This window comes from Glycine max, chromosome 14 (genome assembly GCF_000004515.6).
Source record: "Glycine max cultivar Williams 82 chromosome 14, Glycine_max_v4.0, whole genome shotgun sequence".
In the NCBI taxonomy this organism is placed as follows: Eukaryota; Viridiplantae; Streptophyta; class Magnoliopsida; order Fabales; family Fabaceae; genus Glycine; species Glycine max.
This window is the reverse complement of record NC_038250.2, coordinates 41708641-41732734: the sequence shown is the minus strand read 5'-3', so window position 1 is coordinate 41732734 and position 24094 is coordinate 41708641. Positions and strand designations below refer to the sequence as shown.

Below are 24094 nucleotides of genomic sequence, written 5' to 3'. Positions count from 1 at the left end.
GGACTTCACAAACCCAAATCTCCCCACAGAGCAGAAAGGCAAACCTTCACAAGTATGCTCTGTTGGTTCTTTATTTGTCTATTTATGAATCAAATATGTTGATCTTTGTGAAGTCCATTCTAATATATATACTTTTCCTTTCATCTTCCGTTAAGCAGCCTGGATATGGTGATGTAGGAAACATGTATCCAGCTCAGGGTTCTAGAGCCAGGGTAGGTGCTAAATATTTTAAACTGCTTTGGTTGGTTTGGTTTAGTTTGTTTATCACATTGTGTTATTTTTTAATGTACTGATGAAAAGACATGATAATATGAACATGTTATTTTTCATTTTTAATTTTTAGTATAATGATTACAGACATGGATGACAATGAAATGCTTTCTTTTTGAAAAAACAATTTACTTATTATTTTTTTCAATTATAGATGGCAAATATTTTAAACTGATTTTTTCCTTGTTCTTAAAAAATATAATATATAATATATATTTTTCTAAATTATTTTCTTTTTTATGTAATTTTTCTCTTCTTGAAACCTCTCGATAATTGATTCCACAATTTTTTTTACATATATATTCATGTTAACATAATTACTTAAATATAAGAAATTTTGATGTGATAGCATAAAATAATAAGAATTGGATAAATGAGATTATATTTTTTTTTTACAATCATATCCATTAAATTGATCCGGTATATTTTCTTTTATTAACTATTGTTCTCTCTATATATATAAATCAAAATTATATCATTATACAAATTAGTAAATAATAAATATTTTATTCCAATCCTTATCGGCTAATATTTTTGTGCATATCGTTAATACTTTAGATTTTTTTTTGTTGAAAGTAATTATTTTATTGCATGATGACATAGTTAATTTTGTAATTATTGTGTGTTCCTCACCAAATTTTTCCAATATCCCCCTTAAACATAGTTTTGGATACGCCCCTTTATATATATATATATATATATATATATATATATATATATATATATATATATATAAACTGACTAATATTATATTTGCATGAACATTTATGAGTGGTTAAAAATACAATATATTTTTCAATAAAACAGACAAATAATAAGAATTCGTAAAACACGTTTTGGTAGTAGTATTTCTCAAATCTCGAACAAAGTAACATACAGAATATTGGGAAAAGAATAAAAAAAAAATTACGCAAGTACTAAGGATAGTAGAGAGGGAGGAGCCTTTTGAAATGTGTAAATATATGTGCCTTCTTTTATACTTATAGTTCAATGAGTTTTTCAAAACAAATTATAGGACGGCTTGAACAACAAATCATAACGTTGTTGTTTAAGAATGGACAAAACTCATGTTCTTCTTGGAAAAATCATTTATGTTTAGGAACTAGTTGATTAATTATTACCGAAGAAAACTGTTAATCATTGGTGCCTTATCTGTTCAGTAGTATTAGAGTATATCTCTCTATATTACTCGGTAAAAACACACCCACATGGACTGGCGTTTTTTTCTCCCATTTTTTGCAACCTTCCAAATTTTGGATTAAGGATTACCATGACATTATGATGATAGAATCGATGATTCCAACCGCTTCAAAAAATAACGGATCTAGTAACCACTCTTCCAACTAATCCATTAACGCGTATAATTTTCATTTTTACACTTTTTTCTTTATTTCTTTTTTTAATTTAGTGCACAACAATATCAGGCTTTAAGAATTCAACTAAAAGAACTGGCACTAGGAGAAAGAGACCATAAACATCAAAACCAAAAGCTGAGTTTAAAGACAACGAGAAATAAAAAAGGAGACATTAATGAATTGAAACTATTGAGTGCCCCACAATTTTAATCTTCTTTACCACTCGATTACTTTACATGGCAATCTTTTGAACATGCTCTTCAGTTTCCTCTGCAAAAGGTCAACAAATCTAATTCAAAACACACAGTCAAGGGTACTATTATCATAAATGTAACAAACCACAATACATGCTTAATCATACGATATATTACCAAAACCTTGCAACACTTATTTCCATTTCCCATTCTCTTCTTGGACCTGTTCGTTACCTCTCTTCCCTTATGTTCAACACATTCATCACATCCAAACTGGGTACTAGAGCTAGATAGTATTTGGGTTAAAGGCGAGTATACTGGAACCGGTTCAGCCAACAATAACCGCTTCTGCCAAAATTTACAAAATTCCAAAATTTGATGGCATCCATTAATTCCCTACATATTTTTGGCATTTGAAGAAAACTAAGTAGATGCAAAAGAAGAAAGAGAGAACTTGCCTGGCCTTTAGGGTTTGACTGATTTTGGGGAAATTGAACTTGAACATTTTTATGGGACCGAGCATTTTCTCTGAGTTGTCTAGAGTAAGCAAGAAGTTGAGCCCTATGATCATAACCTTGTGATCTTGCGGTTTGCGAGATTCTAAAACGTGGGTGTGGCTTAGTTTTCTTTGTGGGATCGTCGGATGGTTTAATTGAGCGAGTTCTTGGTGATTCTACATAGGATGTGATAACCACTCCGTTTGTAATGGTGGGGTTTTTGTTTTGCATGTTCTCACTTTGGTTATTCTTTGATGCCTTTTTTTGGGTTGATGTGGTGAGCGTTTTAGAAATGAAAGAAGTTTCACTCCACGGGGCATCAAATTGTATGTCCTTTTAACGATTAGGAAGCAAACAAAGAATTGTGGAGATTGGAGATTTTGCTGCAACTGGGGTCTTGTTTTCAGAACACATGCGCGCAAATTTTTAGAAGATTTCTCTCCCCATTCATAGACCGTGAATTGTTCTAAAAGCAACCAGAGTGAAGATCCTCGTGGCAACAACGGATTTTGGAATAATAATTTGCACAAGTCAAAATTGCAAGTAAAATTAATAATGACCATTTATTACAGTCAAAGTTGATTTTTATGCGCGTATATATATATATAATTTAGTTATTCCACAACAAATTTATTAATTTTAATTTCATCAAATGATACAAAATCATTTTATTAATACTAAAAAAGTTGTATGCTAACAAAAATAAAAGTTGGAATAGAAAGTAATGTTATATGGTACAAAGCAATGCTACATGAAATCGTACGGAATGTTAAAATAGATTAGATAGATGTTAAACTTTTTTTAAAAAAAGATATTTGACCGAAATCACAAGTGGATAATTTATATACACTAATTTAGTTAGTCGTATGTTATTTTTAATGCATATTTAATAATGTAAAGTATATTATGTTTTTCGGTTATATACTTCAATATTTCTCAATTATTAAAAAAAGAATATGATATAATCTTTTATTTTTTTATTTTTCAAAGCTACATTCCCGGCAACTCACGGGACAACGAAATAGTTTAACTAAAGATCCTATTCATATAGATCATTTTGTATTCAATTATTCATATAGATTAATTAACATATTTTTTTTCTTAATTAAACAGGGTCAAAGACCAAAAAGCAGAACCACGTACATCAGAATGAGACGGGAAGTTGAAACCCCCATTGACATCAACTAGGAGCAATGACCTAATAATAGGCGGAGGTTGTTCGTACATCACATAACTATCCTTAAGATGACATGCTATATTAGCTAAGGCATCTACACAAACATTACCTAGCTAGTCAAAAACTATGGAGACTTGTACTCTCCAACTCGAATTTGATAGTTTGTGAGTTTCCTGAATCAAACTCCAACCTGTAGCACAACCTTCCCTACCTCCAATTATGCACTTCACAACAACTTCAGAATCAACATCGAAACCTCAATCAATTGGTAACCCTTCACACGAGTAAATAGCCTTTCATAAACACCCCATAGCTTAGCCAAAAAGGAATTTGCATAACCAATTCTTTTAGCAAATCCACAACTCCTGCTGCCTCTTAAATCCCTTATAAAACCGCCACATCCAACCATTTCATCTCGACTCCTTACAACACCTTCAGTATTAAGTGATAAGGGTCCTCCACCTAATAAGGTACAACAAAGTATGTTTTTTTCCATCATTCGAAAAATATCGTCAAACCATAAATAAATTTTACTAATATATTTTGATGATATTTTATCAAATGTTATATATATTTTATGTTGCTAAAGATTTTTAGGAACATTTTTTTAATACATAGGCAACATTTTAAAAATGTTGTTAGTATATAACTTTTGTAACATTCAACAAATGTTACTAATTTATTTTTTAAACACAATAAAATGTCTTATTTTGTAATATTTTAAATATATAATTCATACTCTTTTAATGGATTGTTACATATATCTCATCATCTTGAATCTGTAGTTCAATAAATATGTTATTAATAAACACAAGACTTAAATATATTTTTTATTAATCAATTTTTATTTTATATTGAGTCCTTATATATTCAACTCTTTGGAGCTGCAAGTGCAAGTGTGAACCTTAAATCAACAAACATATTATTCTACAAAATTACTAGGTAGTAATTAATTTAGCTTTTAAAAAATAAGAAATATTATCTTAATATTTAAAATTGTTCGGGATTTCTACTAAACCAAACATACAATAAGATGATTTAGTGATCATATAAACATACCTTAAAATTCATTTTGGCTTAAAAGGAGCTTAATACCATGAAGGAGTCCTTTTAAAAGGTCCTTCATATAGGGATTTCTCAGTGCAAGTCTGCAGCACTTAAAGGCAGTTAGTGTTTGAAAATTTCAACAGCAAGTGTTTCAAATTTAGAGTAAAATTAGTTTCCAGGATATAATAGTGAAACAATTTAGATCTGGTCTATGCTGGATGCTTACACATGTGACTAATTCAAAGCAACTCTCAGTCAATATATCTCATAAGTTTCCCTTTGACACTGCAGGTCACCTAAAATTTACAGAGAAAACAAATTAGAAGGAGTAGAAAATTGAAACTAGATTTCTGCATAATTTCTAGCATAGAAATGGCTAAAGCTAGTAGGAAAAAAAATGTAAGTGTTGAAAATAAGCACCAATGAAAAAAGAGATAAGTTACTCATATATGTAAGAGGATATAACATAACGACGTCGAACTTACTAAATCCAAGTTCATAGATCAAATGAATGCAATGATGACAAAGAGATGAGTAACTATACTTCTCTCGCGTCAAATTACAGTTCAACATATTACTACCAACCTTGCTCATAAAAAATTATAGTCACAGAAAAATATTCCATAAATGCCACATTCATCCTAACATCATGCACTTCCAATGCATATTTATCCTATAGTATTCAAGCTAAATTTTAATTTTCTTCAAAAAATCAACAAGAAGCAATCACATACTATGACCAAGATAAAAGACAACCTAATTTGAAACACAAAATTCAAATAAAATGGAAGGACCTAGGAAACAGGGAATACATGTAATTACAAAATAAAATCATAAAACTATATTTCTTATTAAAATCTAGCAAGCAAGAAGTGCATAAAAATGAAGTTCACAATACATATAGGGTCCAATTTTAACTAAATTTACCTTTATCACATGGGGATTTTTCCGCATCTCTTATAGACTTATAATCACACATTAGAGTCAGAGCAAATATGCCAAATTCCTTTTATTCTAACCAAAGTGCAAGCAATCAAGTTGATAATTTTCAATCTAACCAAATATCAAAGATGGCAAAGATGCAATATTCAAGATCCACTAACCCCTTATTATTACTGTGGCTTCTTTTTATTTTTTCATGTATGAAAACTAGCCAACAAGAAATGAGACAACCCCTTGAAGAGAAGCTAACAGTGATCTAATGGTCTTCACTAGGATGAATTAAAAAATCCAAGTAAAATATGCTATACATAGATAATGGATATAATTTGGTCATTTACTTCTACACCGGAATAAATGGAAAAACATTTAGAAAATATTATAAAAGAAAAGGAAAATGTAATACAGAGATACATGGTAGAAAATACCCAAGTCAGTTTAAAGGTGTAGTCATAAGAAGCAGTAAGAAAAGGGAAGCTAGGCATTACATAAATAGGAAATATATGGTGAAGGAGGAAATAAATTAAAATTAAAAAGTAGCGAAGAATAAGGATTGCAGTCAACTAATAGAGCCATACCTAAATGGAGACAATTGTCTGCTGGTCTTGGTAGGTGTTAAACACCTGAGATTTCTTGGTAGGGATAACATTGTTTCTGGGAATCAACTTTGTCATCACTCCACCAATAGTATTCCAACGGTGAAGGGAGCATATTCCAACGGTGAAGGGAGCAACATCCAGATTATATTTGGATACAGAGCACACAACAATTAGAAAGTGAATAACTTACCAATCTACTTGCATAAATAATATTTATGAATTTTGCACAAGTAATCAAAAAAGCTAGATTACAAACTAGATAATTAAAATATAACTTAGCACTTCTGATCAGTCATAGACATGTAATAGGTAATTAAAATATCAGAGAATTGAATTACCAAACCATAAAAGTTGAAGGAATGACAAGCCTCAGAAAAGAAGGGATGTTGTGAAGTGCCTCTTTTGAAAAGCTTGCCCATGTTTTGGTACACGAAAGAGAAAACTTGACATAGAGCGTCAATATCAAAACATTCACCCAATACGATATAGAATTTGCTATGGCAGCTCCTCTACTTCCCTATCCTTATGCTCCCACCAACAAGATCAATCTCATCAATGTCCTTGTATTTCACATTTCTATTCTTGTGCTTCTCACCACCTTTCTTGTCCAATCCACACGCAATGGCAGCCGCAGTGGGTTCCTTAATAATTCTAGCAACATTGAGACCAACAATGACACCGGCCAGCATCCTCGATTGCCTGCCTCTAAGTATCGTTGAAATAAGTTGTACACTGGAAAGGAAAAACAGAGAAATTAGAATTAGTATATAAAAAAAAAAAAAGCAGAATGAAAACAATCAAGATTGCTGGAGAAATAGTCTTGACTCTTAATGTGTTCCAATTATCAAGGATAATGATCACAACACCATTAATTTTCTTCTAAAGGAATGGTTTAATAGTTTACTTAATCTTAGTCAGAACTACGACACTGGTTTCCTTAGGGTTGAACACCTTGGCCTCACAATTCATTGTTTTCACTTGTATGTAAAGTTTTCCATCCTTTAGTTTATATAACTATTTACTAACTAAAGTAAAACAATCAACTAATATTATATTTGACAAAAGATGAGAAAATCATTTATTTGACTATTAATTTAGGCAAAAGGTACCACTAAATATTTGTTAGGATATCAACGCTCTGATATCACTGTTGGAAAATCAATGCTCTCACAAATAAAATTACTTACACCCACAAAGGATCGTGAGAATACACACAAAGATTACATCGTAGGAAAAATAATAACAAACACATGAATTTAATGTAGTTCGACACTTCTTGCCTATGTCCACGAAACTGTTTCAAAAAGTATTTTATTATCACAAGAATGATTACAAGATTGTAACTCACCCCAAATAGTGTATGATTCTACAAACCCAAGTGTCTCACTCAATGGTTACAAGAAATGATAACACTCTCACACAAAGACATTTTTCTCTCAACAAAGTGACTTTGATTCATAATCTCTCTTCTCACACACTCTCTTTTTCATGTGTTGTGTTTCTCCACTAATTCTCTTCTTTATTTATAGTGAAGATTTCCACCAACTATAATAAATAAGCTCTCTTGGAAGTTGAAACAAAAACAATTTTCAATGCATCTATTCAACTAAGGTTCATATAGTAAAATGCAATCTTTCACTTTGCATTTAAGCCACTTAAACCTTAGTGATAAAAATTCAATTCCCAATATACATGCATCTTATCTTTTAGCTTGAAACTCTACAATATTCTCCAAGCATATCAAAGTATTCTTTATTAGTCTAAGAAAAATCGTAATACCTAAATTTTGTTTTTTTGATAATTTATTCATAATGCACAATATTACAATATCTTTCAACAACTTTTCATCCAATCTACAGGTGAAAGAGACTTCACAACAACAACCTCATCTTCTTGAGCACCAAAAAAAAAAACCTCTTGTGAGATGGTCGTAAACTTCCATTAATAGGCATGTAAAGAAACATGAATTACTTGGACATCAATGGTAAGTTTCAAACTCCTGTAATAATCTTCCAATGAGTATAACCGTAAAAGGATGCAAAATTTGAGATGCAAATTCACTCCATTAAAAGGATGCAAATTCACTACCTATTGTGTAATAAATTAATTAAAATAAAAAAAGCTTTTGTTGAAAATTACATATTGACATGCAGTTAGAATCATGAAAAAATTGCATTGTACTAATAAAAGAATGGATTACATGGATTGTACTAATTATAAATAAATGGATGATAGTGCAAAAAAAATATTCAAGGGTGGAGAAAGAAACACTACTATGAAAAACACTTTTTACGTCGGTTAATTTGTGCATATTATGTCAGTTATCAACTGTTATCCTAGCCAACATCATAGAAAGTGCAGACTTTTTACGATGGTTCCATAGAGAACCGTCTTAGAAGGGTATCCTTCTAAGATGATTTTTAGTTAAAAACCTTCTTAGAAGAGTACATTTTCTAAGACGGTTTTCTAGAGAACCGTCTTAAAATATATGTTTTTTAAAAAATTAAAATATTTTGAGGATTCTAAGACAGTTCTTTGAAAAATCATCTTAGAATGTAGACATTATAAGACGGTTTTTCAAAGAACCGTCTTAGAATTTATTTTTTTTTATAAAAAAATTAAAAATATTTTGAGGATTCTAAGACGGTTTTCTGGTAGACATTCTAAAACGGTTTTTCAGAGAATCATCTTAAAATGTATTTTTTCAAAAAAAAAATATAAATTTCATATATATTAACATCCCAACTGAATTCTAAAATTTCACCCAACCCAATTATTAATTTTGAAATTGAGATTGTCATACAATCATGCATTATCAAAGCCAATAAAAAAACGCAATCAATCACACTTTTAATTAGGACACAAAGCATTGGCTAATGACTTACCTGCAGGGCATTGGCTACAATTTCTTTAATACATGCTACACAAAAATGGCTTCAAACTTTGTACAAGGATGGCTTTCCAAGTGACTCCTGAAATCCACATCCCTTTGAAGTTGAAGTAATAAAGTGCTTGCCTTTTGTGTCAAGCCAACTGGGTATATTTTGTAGAGTTTTAAATCATTGGCCCCTCTAAGAACTTCAGGTCTTTCTGTCTTCCATATAGGTACATGATTCAGGGATGTGAACTTTGAAGCAACTGCAAACTTCAAGGCCTCTAGAGTTATATTGCTAGACCTGCCAAATGGCATTAAAACAATGAGTTGTCATTATGTTATTTCATGACAGTTAAAATGGGAAGAGCCATAATGAATATAGTCTTGTTTGAATAAACTCCAAAAGTACTTATTGATAGGAGAAGAAAATAAGAAGTATAATGAATTGATCATCTCCAATACATTAAAATCAACTCATAACCTCAGCTTTTGGAAACATTAGATGGGAAAATTTCAATAAAAGTTAAAGTCTACAAGTTCATTTTAATTTATAGGAGAAATTCAATTCATTATACCTTTCTTATTTTCTTCTCGTGTAAGTCTTTTGAGTTAGACTATTTCTGATCAAACACAATCATAAATTTTGATGGGAAAGAATTATCATACTATAAGATGAAAACTTATAATAGGACTATAGCCTAAAGAAAAAGTTACTAATCAAAGTAAATAGTATGCCTCAAGTAAATGGATTCCATCTCAAACCTTCCCTTTTCTCTCACATAAATATGATACACAATTTTTTGCCCTCTAGTAGAGTTGCAAGGGCATTTGTTGAAGCCTGGACTATTTTCTTCCTTCTCTCTACTCACTTTGGCCAAGTGAATGCAAAGGCGGCAAGAAGAATGTACAACTGCCATATCCACAAGGGCCTTGAAGGAATCAAATGGGCCCTCATACTTCCACCTATATTAATAAGATAACTTAGGATGCACCCCATTGATCATAAATACAAAAGAACCACAACACAAAATCCATTCACATTTTAATGTCATTCCGCCATAGCTGTTGTTTAACAACACTGGACTTGATTTAACATTATTAATATATTATCACATGTTAGAGGAAAAATTGTCTTTAAGGAATTATTGTAACTATCCACATCATTCACAGTATAATTTATTTAATTTATGCCAACAATACCCATTACCAAATGTACCTTGCACACTATTTTATGTTTGGTTTATCGTTTCAAAGCTCATTCACAAATGCATAGTATATTGCCAATTACTATGAAGGAATGAACTCAAGACACTGAGAGTATATCATATTCAAGTGTGTAAAATGTGGAAGCAATGCCTTCCAAGGTTATTTTGATGATGCCAAAGAATCAAGAGCTAAGAAAATTTCAAAGATTCAAGAATCAATATTCAAGAATTCAAGAATCAAGATTCAAGAATAATCAAGATCAAGATTCAAGACTCAAGATTCAAGAATCAAGAGAATACTCAATCAAGATAAGTACAAAAAAAGTTTTCCAAAACATTGAGTAGCACAATAAGTTTTCACAAAATCATTACCAAAGAGTTTTACTCTCTGGTAATCGATTACCAGAAGGTAGTAATCGATTACCAGTGTTTTAAAACGTTAAGATTTCAAATTTCAAGAGTTACAACTTGTGTTTAAACAATTTTAAATCATTTTAAACTTGTGTAATCGATTACAGAGCTTCTAAACATTTTAATTTTCAAAATTCAAAATGAAGAGTCACATCTGTTGATGTGTAATCGATTACACCTTAATGGTAATCGATTACTAGTGACTGATTTCGAAAAATACATTTCCAAAAGTCACAATTCTTCAAGTGACTTGTTTTTGAAGATTTTTTTCAAAATTCACAACTTTTTAAGTGACTAGTTTTAAAGAAATTGTCAAGAGTCACAAGCTTTGACTTGAGTCGTCAAGAGATTATAAATATGTAACCATGGCATGAGTTTTAATAATCATCAATCATTTTTGAATCATCTCTCTTTCAATCTTTTTTCAACATCGTCTCTCAAACATCTTTCAATTAATCTTTCAATATCTTTCTACAGAATTTTTTGATTCATTTCTCTTTATCTTTCTAAAAGTTTTTTTATCAACACTTTCTCTTCCAAGAAAAGTTCTTTGTTAAAAAAACTTGTGCTATTCATCTTTTTCATTCTCTTCTCCCTTTGCCAAAAGAACGAAGGACTAACCGCCTGAATTCTTTTGTGTCTCTCTTCTCCCATACAAAAGATTCAAAGGACTAACCGCCTAAGAATTCTTTTGATTCTTCCCTTCCCCTTAAGCAAAAGATTTCAAAGGACTAACCGCCTGAGATATCTTTTGTTTCCCCTTACAAAGATTCAAAGGACTAACCGCCTGAGAATTCTTTGTCCCAACACATTGGAGGGTACATCCTTTGTGGTACAAGTAGAAGGTACATCTACTTGGGGATTGTTATACTGAGAACAAGAGAGGGTACATCTCTTGTGGATCAGTTCAAGTGGAGGGTACATCCACTTGGTTATTCAAAGAGAACAAGGGAGGGTACATCCCTTGTGGATCTTTGGCTTGTAAAGGATTTTACAAGGATGAAAGAAATCTCAAGAACCGCAGGTTGCTTGGGGGCTGGATGTAGGCACGGTTTGTAGCCGAACCAGTATAAATCTTGTGTTTGTCTTCTTCTTCCCAACACTCTTTAATTTCCGCTGTGTACTTTTAATTATCGCTTTTACTTTTGGTTAAGTTTCTATTTTTGTTCTTTACTTAGTAGTAAAAGCCTAATTGAATCTAGTAACATTAAGAATGATAGATTTTTAATTATACAAGACACGTTCATAATTAATTCAACCCCCCCTTCTTAATTATTTCGAAGCCACTTGATCCAACATAAAATTGAAAGCATTTTGTAACAATTAATTATAACTAAACAACATCTACTTTATCCAAGAACTAAAAAAAGGATTAGTTTATCAATAAATTTAAGAATTTCTTTATTTGAACATCAAAAAATTGACACCATGTATTCAAGAAATATTTTCCTAAATTTATTTGTGAAGAACTTATCATCATTAATATCGATCAAGTTATTCCAAATTAAGCATTGAAATCCAGCTAAATTTTGGCAATTGCCTTTCTGCAACAGAAAATCTTAGCAATTTATGGAATTATATGTAAAAGAAATCAGATGGGATGCAAGTGTTCCTGAAGCCCACGAACATCTAGTCTTACATTAATAATGTTGTATATAGATTAAATGCAAGTAAGAGAATGGAGATAAATTATATATCCATACCAGCAACAAGGGATTGGAAGAATTTTTCAGTTACATAATCTTCCTCAAGTTTAGAACAAAATGGAGTGAGACTGGAGTGAACAAAATGAATTATTAAGAAAATTGCTCCAATTTTTTTTTCTCCTTTTATCAAGAAGACTGGAGTGAACAAAATGGAAAAAGGAGAGAATGGGAAGTAGAAAATTGAAGAGAACAAATTGATAATATTACTCAAAACCCTGAACTGAATTCAAGTTTAGAACAAGAGCCTTTTAAAGGACTCTAAGTGAAAAAATTAAATGCCAAAAATAATTCTAAAGAAAATATAAAAAAAAATCCTTAATAAGTTCCATAAAATCTACCTTAACAGTAAATTCCTAAAAGTATGTTCCTCTGTTTATGCCTAACATAACACTTTCATTCCTTTTTGGATTTCTATATATTCTATATCACAGTGCCAGAGATATACTTAACTAAGTAAAATTATGAGATGCATTGGTAGAAAATTTCAAAGTAAATAATAGAAGATTTAATGTAATTAAAAATTCAAAACTAGACTTGGACACTAGCTTGACAACATAACATTAAGTTTGCATGCTTTTCTATGTTTTAAAAATGGCATTAGAGCCTTTCACCTAGTAACCAATATAGCAAGGTATGGGACTTATAGTTTTATATCTAGTAGGTATCCTGCGCATAGCACATGTATTTCAAGCTTAGGTAAAATTAAAAAATATATTTGAAATAATAAAAATTTAAAATTATAAGGGATTTTTGCATAACTAATTCAGGTAGAATCTAAATATATTGGAGGGGGAAAATTATAATTTTAAAGAAGATATGCATAATTAATTCAAAAGAATTTAAATTTAACATTTTTAAAGAAGTTAATAATGATGAGTGTAGACTAAAGTTATTCCTAAGATACTTCTATACTCTAATTTCATACATAAGATTGGAACAGTTGATTCAAAACAAGAAAACTTAAGTGCAACGTCTAAGGTCCTTTTGATGTTATTCTCTAATCAAAATTAGACTTTTACCTCATTAACCAGTGTTGTCCTTTAATGTCAACCTTTATGTTATGGGTGACCAAGGCAAAACTCCAATTTTGATTAGAGAACAACATTAAAAACACTTGAGGTCCTGTACTTGAGTTTTGTCCCTTTTAAAAAAACATAAGAAAAAGGTGCTAAACAGAAAGAAGCCATATATATCTTGAGGTGAAAGAGAGTATAGTAGGAAAATATATAATGATAGATGATAGTATTTCAGCACAAGGTTGTTGGTCAATTTGTGCTCAGTCCATGCTATCAGGTCCAATGAAAATTAGAACAGTATTCGACATAAAGAAAAGTTATCCCTAGAAACTTGGAAGCCTTTGCAGGCACATTAGAACCATGTTACAATCTTTCAGTGTCTAAAATTGGCAATTTAATTACTTTCTTACCTCTTTTTCCAAACAAAATAAACAAGCATTAATATATAAAGTGCAATTGCTTATAGTAAATAGAGTATCATCTAAAAGGTAGAAGAAATGTGATTTAAACAGAGACACACTTAACAAGATCAAGCACAAAGGGAGATACTGCAATTACAATTCCGACAAGAAAACATCTATAATAATATTAACAGGGATAAAATATTCCTAATAGATATTATAGTTAAATAGATTTATAAAAATTATTATAATGTACCTCTTCCATCACGGTTCCTATGACAACCACCATAAGAGTCAATCTTGATATTAGATTTTTCAAGGGCTTCAAGATCCTGCAACCGCATATTTCGAGCACCACAATTGGAAATGAATGCAGCTGCAAGAGCAACTTCAGTTTTTCGTTGCACTGGTGCCATGATATCATACTCAGCCCATGAAAAATATCCAACAAGAACATCAGATGATAGGATGGTTGTCATTACAATGTTATATCCCCTCCTAGTAAACAAAGACAATGGAATATTAGTTTAATCATTGTCTCATTGACACTTGAAATTTTTTGGAATGGATCACTCTCTCTTCACAAATTATTATAAAAACATTGTCTTATTGACACAAAAAATTTATTCTCTGACTCACATATTTCCATGGAACTATAAAAACAATAAAAAAAAACCATGGTGTCTAACTAAGCAACATACAGGCATAAAATGGTCAAATCTAATGAATAACACTTTACAATAGTGCTTACCCATCGTCTTGCCATGGCAAGATTGTTCTCAGCATAGTATTGTGATGATTCCATCTATTGTAGAACACTAGTTGTTCCACCTGGTTGAGGTAACCCAAATGCAACATCAGGTTTCTTATCCCCACTAAACCCAAATTTATGTCCCACCGAACATGACTTCTACTCCTACATTTGAATGAACCAAAAACTTTAGATGGAAAAGAAGAATTACATGGACTTTGTAATTAGAAGGAAAACTATAAGGAGGTTTATGAATTACTTCTTGGCCTATCAACATCAAAGCAAAGTGCCGACAAAGGGATTTGGATTGAATAACAAGATAAGGTGTTGTTAAAGAACAAAAGACCAAACTTTACCAAACAAAGATCCACCGTGATTAGTTGTAGGACCCTGTTATTCTACATTTTCAATAACAAGATAAGGTTTTTGAATTTGCCATACGTGCGTGGAGATGGGGGTTTAAACGGAGGTTTAGTAGATGTACTTGATAAGGCGGATGTAGATGCCATGTTCGGACGAGAAAGAGGATAGCTTCCGACGGTGAAGAATCCAACTCAATCTCGTGAGCAACGAACACCTGTGCCTCTATATCTTCACCGGCTTTATGGGGATCTCCACAGCGATGGAGGTATGAAGAGAGAGAGAGCGAGGTGGAGAATTTAGGGTTTTCTAAAATTGAGGGAGAGAGATATTAAAAAGAAGATGAAAATAAGGAGAGAGAGAGAGAGAGAGCCAGTCCGTGCATTCCCTGAAGACATTGTATTCTCGCATTCTACGCTGGTTCTCCAAGAACTGATGTTGTAGTGCATTTTCAAAGACGGTTTTGGCAACACCGTCTTTAAAAATTTCCAGTTATTTACAAAATTGCCATTGCTTTACTTACAACATCTGTTTTTATACAACCATCGTAAAACCTGTGTTGTAGAAGACCATTTTTGTGGTAGTGAAAAGAAAAGAATGAAGAATATTACAGTTAAATTTGTTGCTTTAGATATAATAATTAAACAATATTTACAAAAATTATACTCACAGTGGTCATGGAGATCAAGCTCATTAATTGATACTTTATCACAACAAAAAAAATATTACCATGAAGAAATCATTGATCATGTCATAAACAAAAATCATCGGTACTTTTTACTGAAATAAATTTAAGAAAAAACACACAAAAGCACTATTTCTCTTCAGTTCCTGTGGCATTTTCGCAAACACCTTAAGGAAGTTAAAAAATGTAATAGATAGGAAGTGAATAGCAATTTAAGACGAGCATTACTCTTAGGGTTTTATTTCACGTTAGATTCAACTTATAGGCCAAGTGTAACCCAATCATGATGTAGTAAGTGAACTATCGTCTAGGTCGTGTACCAAAGGAATAAAGGAGGGATTTCATGTAATTATTTAACTAAGAACTAGAATTTTGTATTTTTGTTTTGTGATTGTCACTAAATAAATAACATAAAATAAATTGCAATAAAAAATAAAATAATTAAGTAAAGATAGAAATATTAGACTTGGATGGTGACGTCGATCTTGATGAATGAATGTCTAGCTTTGGACTTGGAATTTTCTCAATTCACTATAACTTCACAATTTTCTACTCATCTCTCTTGCTCACCCCCAATTCACTAATGTATTCTACCCAGCTCCCGCATGGTCGTAGATTCTAAACTATATGTCCGATACTCAATCCCTTGGACATACCGACACAAGCAATTAACATTTTATGATTGAGAATTAGCAAGACTTAACCAATATTATTCTATTCCTAGAGATAATCCCAATTAAGTACTTGATTCATGTTCAGGTCTCAACTAGGCTCGCCAAAGTGCAAGTCAATTCTGGAATTCATCTATAAGATAACCAATCAAATAATAGCATTAAGTATGGAAATAAATAAATAAAACTCAAGATGAAGTATTGAATTGATAGAATTAAAGCGAAACAAGGTTCATCATTTCCTCTCCTAGGTGGAAGGAATTGCACTCATAAAAATAATACAATGAAATCGAGAGTGTCTAATGGAATAATGGAGGTGTCTAGTAGGTGGAAGTCTAAAATATAATTCTAAGAATTGTACGGGACTTCTACACGTTACAATGAATGCCCAACCTTCTATTTATAGAATTATAACTAGATTTAGTTAAGGAAATAATCATAAGAAATTACAAACAAATAATAGTACTAATTAATTCAAGTAATTATCTTCTTCTTCTTCAGCTGATTTAGCTTTGAAAAATATCTTTTTCTTGATTTTCCTAACTTTTATCTTCATTTTTTTTTTGCAATTTCTCCTTCCAGAACTTTTTGTTGATTTTGGACCTCTAGAGCTCTTGTTAGAATGACCTGTTTTTGCTATAAAAAAATATGAAAAATTCATTAAAAATAACTAAAACATAAAATTCTACCTAAGAAAAAGTAAAAATTGAATTTAAATTTAATTTGCTTCAAAACAAGGCCTAAAGTTAACTAAAATGTCAAATGAACATCATAAAATACATTTGAAAATCTGATAAATTTGACGTTGATCAACACTCCAAATTTAGAACCTTGCTTGTCCTCAAAAAAAAAATTTAAACTAAGACTCAAAAAACAAAAGACTAATTAAAACCAAAGACTAAGGATATACAATGACAAGTTACATACACACTCTTCTTGCATTACCCTTTATTCAACAATTTTTTGTTCATGTACTTCAATCAACTAACTATGGTTCCCACATTCAAATTTTTAGCTCAACCAAATCAAATGTATGGTTAGAAATATGAAACAAGGATGAAAATCAACTTTAATGGCATAGCAACTTGTCCTCACAATAAGTGTTTCACTCTTAAGCTTTTGGGTTAGTGTTTACTCAATTCACAACTTAAGACACCATAGTTTAACTTTGGCTTTCATCTCAAGTTAATCAACACATCAAATGCATGCAAAGATCACTAAGGACTTTCTTGGCTTGTAATGGGGCTTGGCTAACAAGGAAAATTGGTTTCTTTAGATATTCAAAAGTAACTCAAAGGAAGTAAAGCATTTAGTCTATTCATTGGTTTTTCATTCACTTCCTACCAATCCTTGGTACCCCAGATTTTCAATTTCATACATACTTTGTTTTGTCCTCAATTTTTGATTTTTTTTTCTTTACTTGCTTCTCTCTTGATTTTCTTTATTTTTCTGTTTTTTAAAAAATTTCTTTTTCAATACTCTACAAAAGAGAATGAGGATAATACTTTCAACCTTTGTTCACGTGAGAGCTTGTTGGTACCCTTTATTTTGTTCCCTTTGAGTGGTGCATTTCCACTCCAAACTTAAAACATTTCCTAATTCCTAGACCTATGCTCTCCTATCCTTTAAGATAAGGGTAGTAGCACATATATAAGCATATAAATTTCAAGGTTAGGGAATTAGAAAAGGATACATTAATTAAGCTCAAAGTAAGGTGCAAGGGATAAACAATGTAGGGTAGACTTTTTGCTCTTGGTTAAACATGCAAACATGACCTTGATCATTTCAATGCATACAATTGCAATCAATGTACAAGAGATTCAATCAAGTCTACTATGAGAGAAATAACAGTGTCTCTTAATATATATTTGTATCATTATAAGGATCACTCACTCACCAGACTAGGTCTACAAGTTGCTTTATTTGCTTTCAATTTTTCATGCCAAACTCATTACACATCTCAATCAGGGAAAATCAATGGTTTTCACTTTTAGCATTTGAGTTCAACCATACAAAGAATGATTTAAGCAAAAAAGTATATTTTATGGTGGGTTTGCAAGAAAATGATGATCCTTCTTAATTACTTGTGTTTCTTTATCTTCCTAATAATAAACATATTCCTAAACTACCATACATATACCAAACAACTAAACTAATAAAGCAAAATTAAAAAGTAAGAAAGGCTTCACTTAGGGTTGAAGAGCCCTTAACATCTCTTCTTATCCATTGCAGCCTCGCCACCTCCCTAGACAGTGAGTATGTGGTCCTCCAAACTAGCTGGTCATTAATAACGCTGCACATGATGAACAAAACTCAAAAATGCAAGTTAGCGCTATGCTACTGAGTGATAATTTATTTTATTTTTTTGAACTCTAAACTTAAAATTAAAACCTATACTAAGAATTAAAATGCAATAAATTTAAATTTAAACTATCCTAAAAATTTAAAATGCAAAAATAATAAGTTAAAGTTAAAATGCTTGGTTGCCTCCTCGAAACGCTTCTTTAACGTGAATAGCATGGCATATGACATATGGATTGCCAAGGTGTTGTATGATGGTGTTGTTGGTGAGCCGATTCATTGGGAAAATCTTCAATTTCTTGAATGTAGTAGAACATTTGTTTCTTGCCCCTTCTATGTGTGTAGACTCCTTGATTGAGGCCGTACCCGAATCAAATAAACATTAAAAATGCAGTATCCAGGAAGTGATCCTAGGTCGTCTCCCAACGAGCAATGGTCAACCAAATGTTCATAACAGATAGTAATAAAACAGTAACGAATTGGGTGAGTTGTTTGTTTTTGTAAATTAAACAGCAAGCAAATTTGAATTAGAAATTAACAGAATTAAAACATGTTGTTTCCCCTTGATTCACAAGTAAGTCTCTTATCCTAAGTTACGAGGATTTATCATTTATCAATTCAACCACTTAATCCAACCCTAAATTAAATTACTAAGCAAAATTTAACATAAGGCATTCATTATGTGATTAAGCAACACATACACCGATTAATCATGAACAAATTGATCATTAAGCATGAACGTAAATTAAGTGCAGAGACAATTAATCAAGCACTAAGCATGCATGGATTAATAGCAACAAATATAGAGTAATTGGTGAAGAGGAAAAACTGATCAGAATTCAATAGAAATAATAAAACCTCAAAGAGAGCTATGCTTGATCCTCAAGAGAAAACAACGCTGGAGACTTAGCCTTCCATTAATCAGTAGAAACGAAATTTTAGATTGAAGCAGAAAACAAAACTTTATTGCTACGTGAATAGTAAAAACTGGACTTGCAAAACCTAAAATTATTCTTTCTCCCTAAAACGAAAAAGACTAAAACGAAAAAGAGAGATAGCTCAAACTAGAACCTTGGTGCTGTTATATATGTTCTCAGCCCCAAAGCTTACAAATCTGTTTTAAGTCCAAACCCATAAATAAAATAAAATCTAGATAAGATAAGATAAGATAAGATCTAGATGAAATAATATCTAGATGAGATAAAATCTAGATATGATAAGATAAAATCTAGATGAAATAATATCTAGATGAGATAAAATCTAGATAAGATAAGATTTGGTAGAATAAAATAGTCTGCTCACTTCAAGTCCAACCCCATTTCTGGATTCAAGTCCAATTGCTTATAATTCTCCTAAAATTAAATTAAAAACACAAAATTAATCCAGTAGGCCCAAATGATAAAACTGCATAATTAATTTGACAATTAAGGCTAATCAGTAATTAAAATGGTGACAAAAAGGGTTAAGAAATAGGAGAAAATGATGACACATCAAATCCCCTCACACTTAGCCTTTTGCACTCCTGGGCAAAATAAAATTAAAAAAACAAAGCATGGGACAAATCCAGAGACATTAAAGAGAAACAAACAGACACAACAACTGTAACGACCCGCCTCGTCGCTACGGTATCCACACTCTAATATTAGATAATTTCAATTTTTATAAAAAGAACTCCCTTAATTTTTTATTATGAAAATAGAAGTGATTTTGTCACAACATAAATTCATCCAACAACACGTCATTACTTAAGTGAATATGCTTAATTACATAGAAACAATAATTCAGTACATGTCATACACATAACGAAAATTAAATATGTTCATATATATATAATTAAAATTCCAGTTTTACATCTTTAACTCAACAAAATAAAACTTAAAAGCCAACTACGGAGGAGTTGATTACAAAACACAACTCTCTCCCAAAATAACGCCAACGTCATCACGTCGGCTCGGCGGCTCCTCACCAGAATCTTACTCCCTACATCCTGCCACTGTTATTCTGCTCCCACGAACAAGGTTCGTGATCATCACAGGTATCAACCACACGATACAAAATTGCAAGGGTGAGCTTATTATAAAAGAACCAATACCAATTCCAAATAACCACAATTAGCAAGGAACATAGGCAAACATGATAAGCATACACAACAATCATTATTCAACACTCATATCCAACAAATATTCATCATTCACATCCAACAATTACTCATCATCCATCCATGGACCCAATCAAGACTACACAGAATGATGCATGCACCTAACTCAACACTCAGATGCAATGTGGTATGTACCAACAACAACCAAATATCAGGAAATAGCCTAAGCGTGTCTACACGACACTCTCACTTAGGGAACTGTGCTGAGTTTGTCGAGACCACCCGGTTGTGCACGTAACAGCCCCCCTCCCATAGGTGATCAGCCTGGGAGCCCAAAGGTGTTCCTTACCAGGTGACAGACCCCTAGTACAAAGTACACTTGGCCACAGTTACTCTATTTCCTGTGTCGTATGAGCTATGATCACGGCCAAAAGTAAGTGCCAAAGACCATGGACCAATTAAAGCACCTAAGCATCCCCTCAGGAATGCTTAGATTCTCTAACCACGCTAGTTACCCACGTCTGGGCCATCCGACAAGGTCAGTGCACTCTACCTCCCATGACATACACTTCATACGACGTATGATCGTGGCCAAAAGCTAGTGCCAAAGACCCTGGAAGGTCAGTGCACAGTGCCCCCCACGATCATACACAACATCCAACGTATGAACGTGGCCATAAGCTAGTGCCAAAGACCCTGAAAGGTCAGTGCACAGTGCCCCCCACGAACATACACAACATGCACATGCCAATGCATTTCCAACATCAATCAACAAATCGTATTTCCATGTCATTCACAACATAAATATCATCTCATCTCAATGACGTTATCAACAACAACAACAACCTCATTTCATATTCACATATTCATCAATAATAACAATTCATGTTGACATGGTCTTTATTAACAATGTCATCTCAAATCAATATCATCATAATTATCATTATCATCACATATCAATTAAAATCCTCAATAGCAACATCAACAACAATTCAAACAAACACAACAATATCATTTCCACACGCACGGTCTTCAAACAACACATTTCAAACAACCAAAACAATATCATTCATCACAATACATATATATATATATATATATATATATATATATATATATATATATATATATATATATATATATATATATATATATATATATATATATATATATATCGCATCCCATTAGTTAAAACGTAATTTTCTTTGAATAAAAATTAGCATGCAACAGGGACAGATAGATATCCTCATAGCTAGGTTCCCTGACCCTAACTATGGTGTTAAAATGGTAAATTTTATAATAAACTCCCCTTACCTATCGTGAGCTACCCCGCGGATTCCTCATCGCGTCACTTGAAGATTTCTTTTCGTCCTTGCTCGTCGATTCCACGCAAGCCTCTACTATGCCAAAACGAAGGAGACTTAGTATGGATTTCAAAAAACAAAGCTAGTAACAGTGCTCTGGGTCAAACACCCACATCACTACATGAAAGAGCTGAGAGCATTTCGGGGTTTACAAAGGAACATCATTTGGAAATTCCGACCACGCCAATGTGACCGGGGTTTAGTGTAGGTTACGAAAATAACATGCATTTCATGAAAGGATAACGTTTACAAAGTCTCTTTCTCTAAGGTTTTTCAAAGGAAGCATAAGACATGCAATGGCGGTTCCAAAGTCAGAAAAGATGCAAAGACAAGATGAAACTAACAAGAAACAATCATAGAACCATGGTTACTTCGAAAGAAAATGAAAGGTCAGATTAGGATTTTCGTTCTCTACCAAAACCGCAAGCCAAGTTGGAAATTCTGCTTCGGTTGAAGGGTTCTTCTCGATGTGGGTTTTCAATGGAGAACAATGATGGTTTGTGGTGGCTAATGGTGGATGTGGGTGATGGAGAAAGTTCTTGGAACTTTAGAAATGGCTTTGGAAGAAAGAAAGAAGAAGAAATGACGTTTTTCCTAAGCTACACGAAAGCAATGGCTGAAATGCTTAAATATGAGATGCTCTCGGGAACGGAAGCTTCTAGCACACTCCAGACATCTTCTCAAAGATCCCAACGGTCCGATCATGGACAAGTGTCTTGTGAAGTAGAAAACCCAATTTCGAGAAGATCCAACGGTTAACAAAGGCTGGGAAGCATTTTTACCGAGGCAGCTACATGTAGTTTTCTCTAGAAGCTTCATTAAGAGGCTTCCTCCAGAAGCTTCATTAAGAGGCTTCTAGCACACTCCAGGCATCTTCTCAAAGATCCCAACGGTCACATGATGGAAAAAGTGTCCTGTGAAGTTTAAGGCCAAATTTCGAGAAGATCCAACGGTTAATGAAGGCTGGGCAGCGTTTTTACCGAGGCAGCTTCATGTAGCTTTCTCTAGAAGCTTCATTAAGAGGCTTCCTTTAGAAGCTTCCTCGTGGCTTCTTTGAGAAGCTTTCTCAAGAGGCTTCTTTGAGAAGCTAGATCCTTATCTATCCACCCCTCTATTAACTAAATTAACTTCCTTAAAAATAATTACGGATGAAAATAACGCAACAAATAATCAAACATCAAACATAATTACTAATAATATATAGATATATATATCAGGGTGTTACAACAACAATTACATATTTCTCAATGAATCTCAAGGAATGAAAAGAATGGGTAACATCCAACACGTAAAGAGTTAAAGAATCAAGGTCGTCATGGAAATCATCCAAGCATCTCAAACATGGCAAGATAATTAATCAACTCAAGAATGAAAAGTGATAGAGCCTCACAAGATATGCACTCTATCTCTCAAGTGTCTAGGCTACTGTTTACTCTCAGAGCACCCATGAAAACAAACACCACATAGACTTGGCAAGACTCTAAAATTGACAACCACATCACAAGCACATGCACATGAGGATCAAAAGGTCTTTTAAGGTTGTAATGGGGCCAAGGACAAGGTAGATGAAAGTATGGGATAATAGTTAAAACCCAAAGGAATAGAGGAGAATTGGGGAATAAGTGGGAAGTAAGAAAAAGTAATAACCCCAAAACCAAAATTACAAATTAAGCTTTAAAAATTAAACCCAAAACAAAATCAACCAAGTCCTCAAACCAATCCAAGTCTTCAAACCAAGACTTCATTTATTTATTCAACTTCATTCTTTTTTTTATTTGATTTTTTTTATCATGGACAGTAGCATTTGAAAGCAATTGAAAAATAAAGCAACAATTAGGCAATATATGTATACATCATCAAGCATGGCCAATAAAAACATATCATTCAATGAAACATACCCCCCCCCCCCCCCCCTCCTCCAAATATTGACCAAACTCCAAAGCTCCAAAATTCCTTAAATTCTTAAGGGGTTTGCGGAAAGATGGTTTTTTGATTCTGGGTCGGAGTGAAACATATGACCCACAAAGGGGGAAATCAGGTCTCACAGGCTCTCTAAAGAGAATCATGAAATGACACGCAACTGGGGGAGAGGTTCAAAGAAAAAAAAAGCCATAAGAGTCCCCAACCATGTCGGTGGTGTGTGAGTTATCTCCACCTGGATTCACTTTTGAT

The 24094-nt window shown here is 32.5% G+C and overlaps 1 long non-coding RNA gene and 1 pseudogene across 1 annotated transcript; both read right to left on the bottom strand.

Moving 5' to 3' along the window:
- Window positions 1-3368: 3368 nt before the first annotated feature.
- Window positions 3369-7052, bottom strand: LOC106795960 (uncharacterized). The gene is made up of 5 exons (XR_001384594.3): window positions 6983-7052; window positions 6058-6810; window positions 4767-4836; window positions 4553-4641; window positions 3369-3955 (listed from the first exon to the last, which is right to left on the bottom strand). It is a non-coding gene; the product is annotated as an uncharacterized lncRNA (long non-coding RNA).
- Window positions 7053-8998: 1946 nt separating this feature from the next.
- On the bottom strand, window positions 8999-15376 carry LOC100793270 (glycoprotein 3-alpha-L-fucosyltransferase A-like; annotated as a pseudogene).
- Between the last annotated feature and the right edge of the window lie 8718 nt (window positions 15377-24094).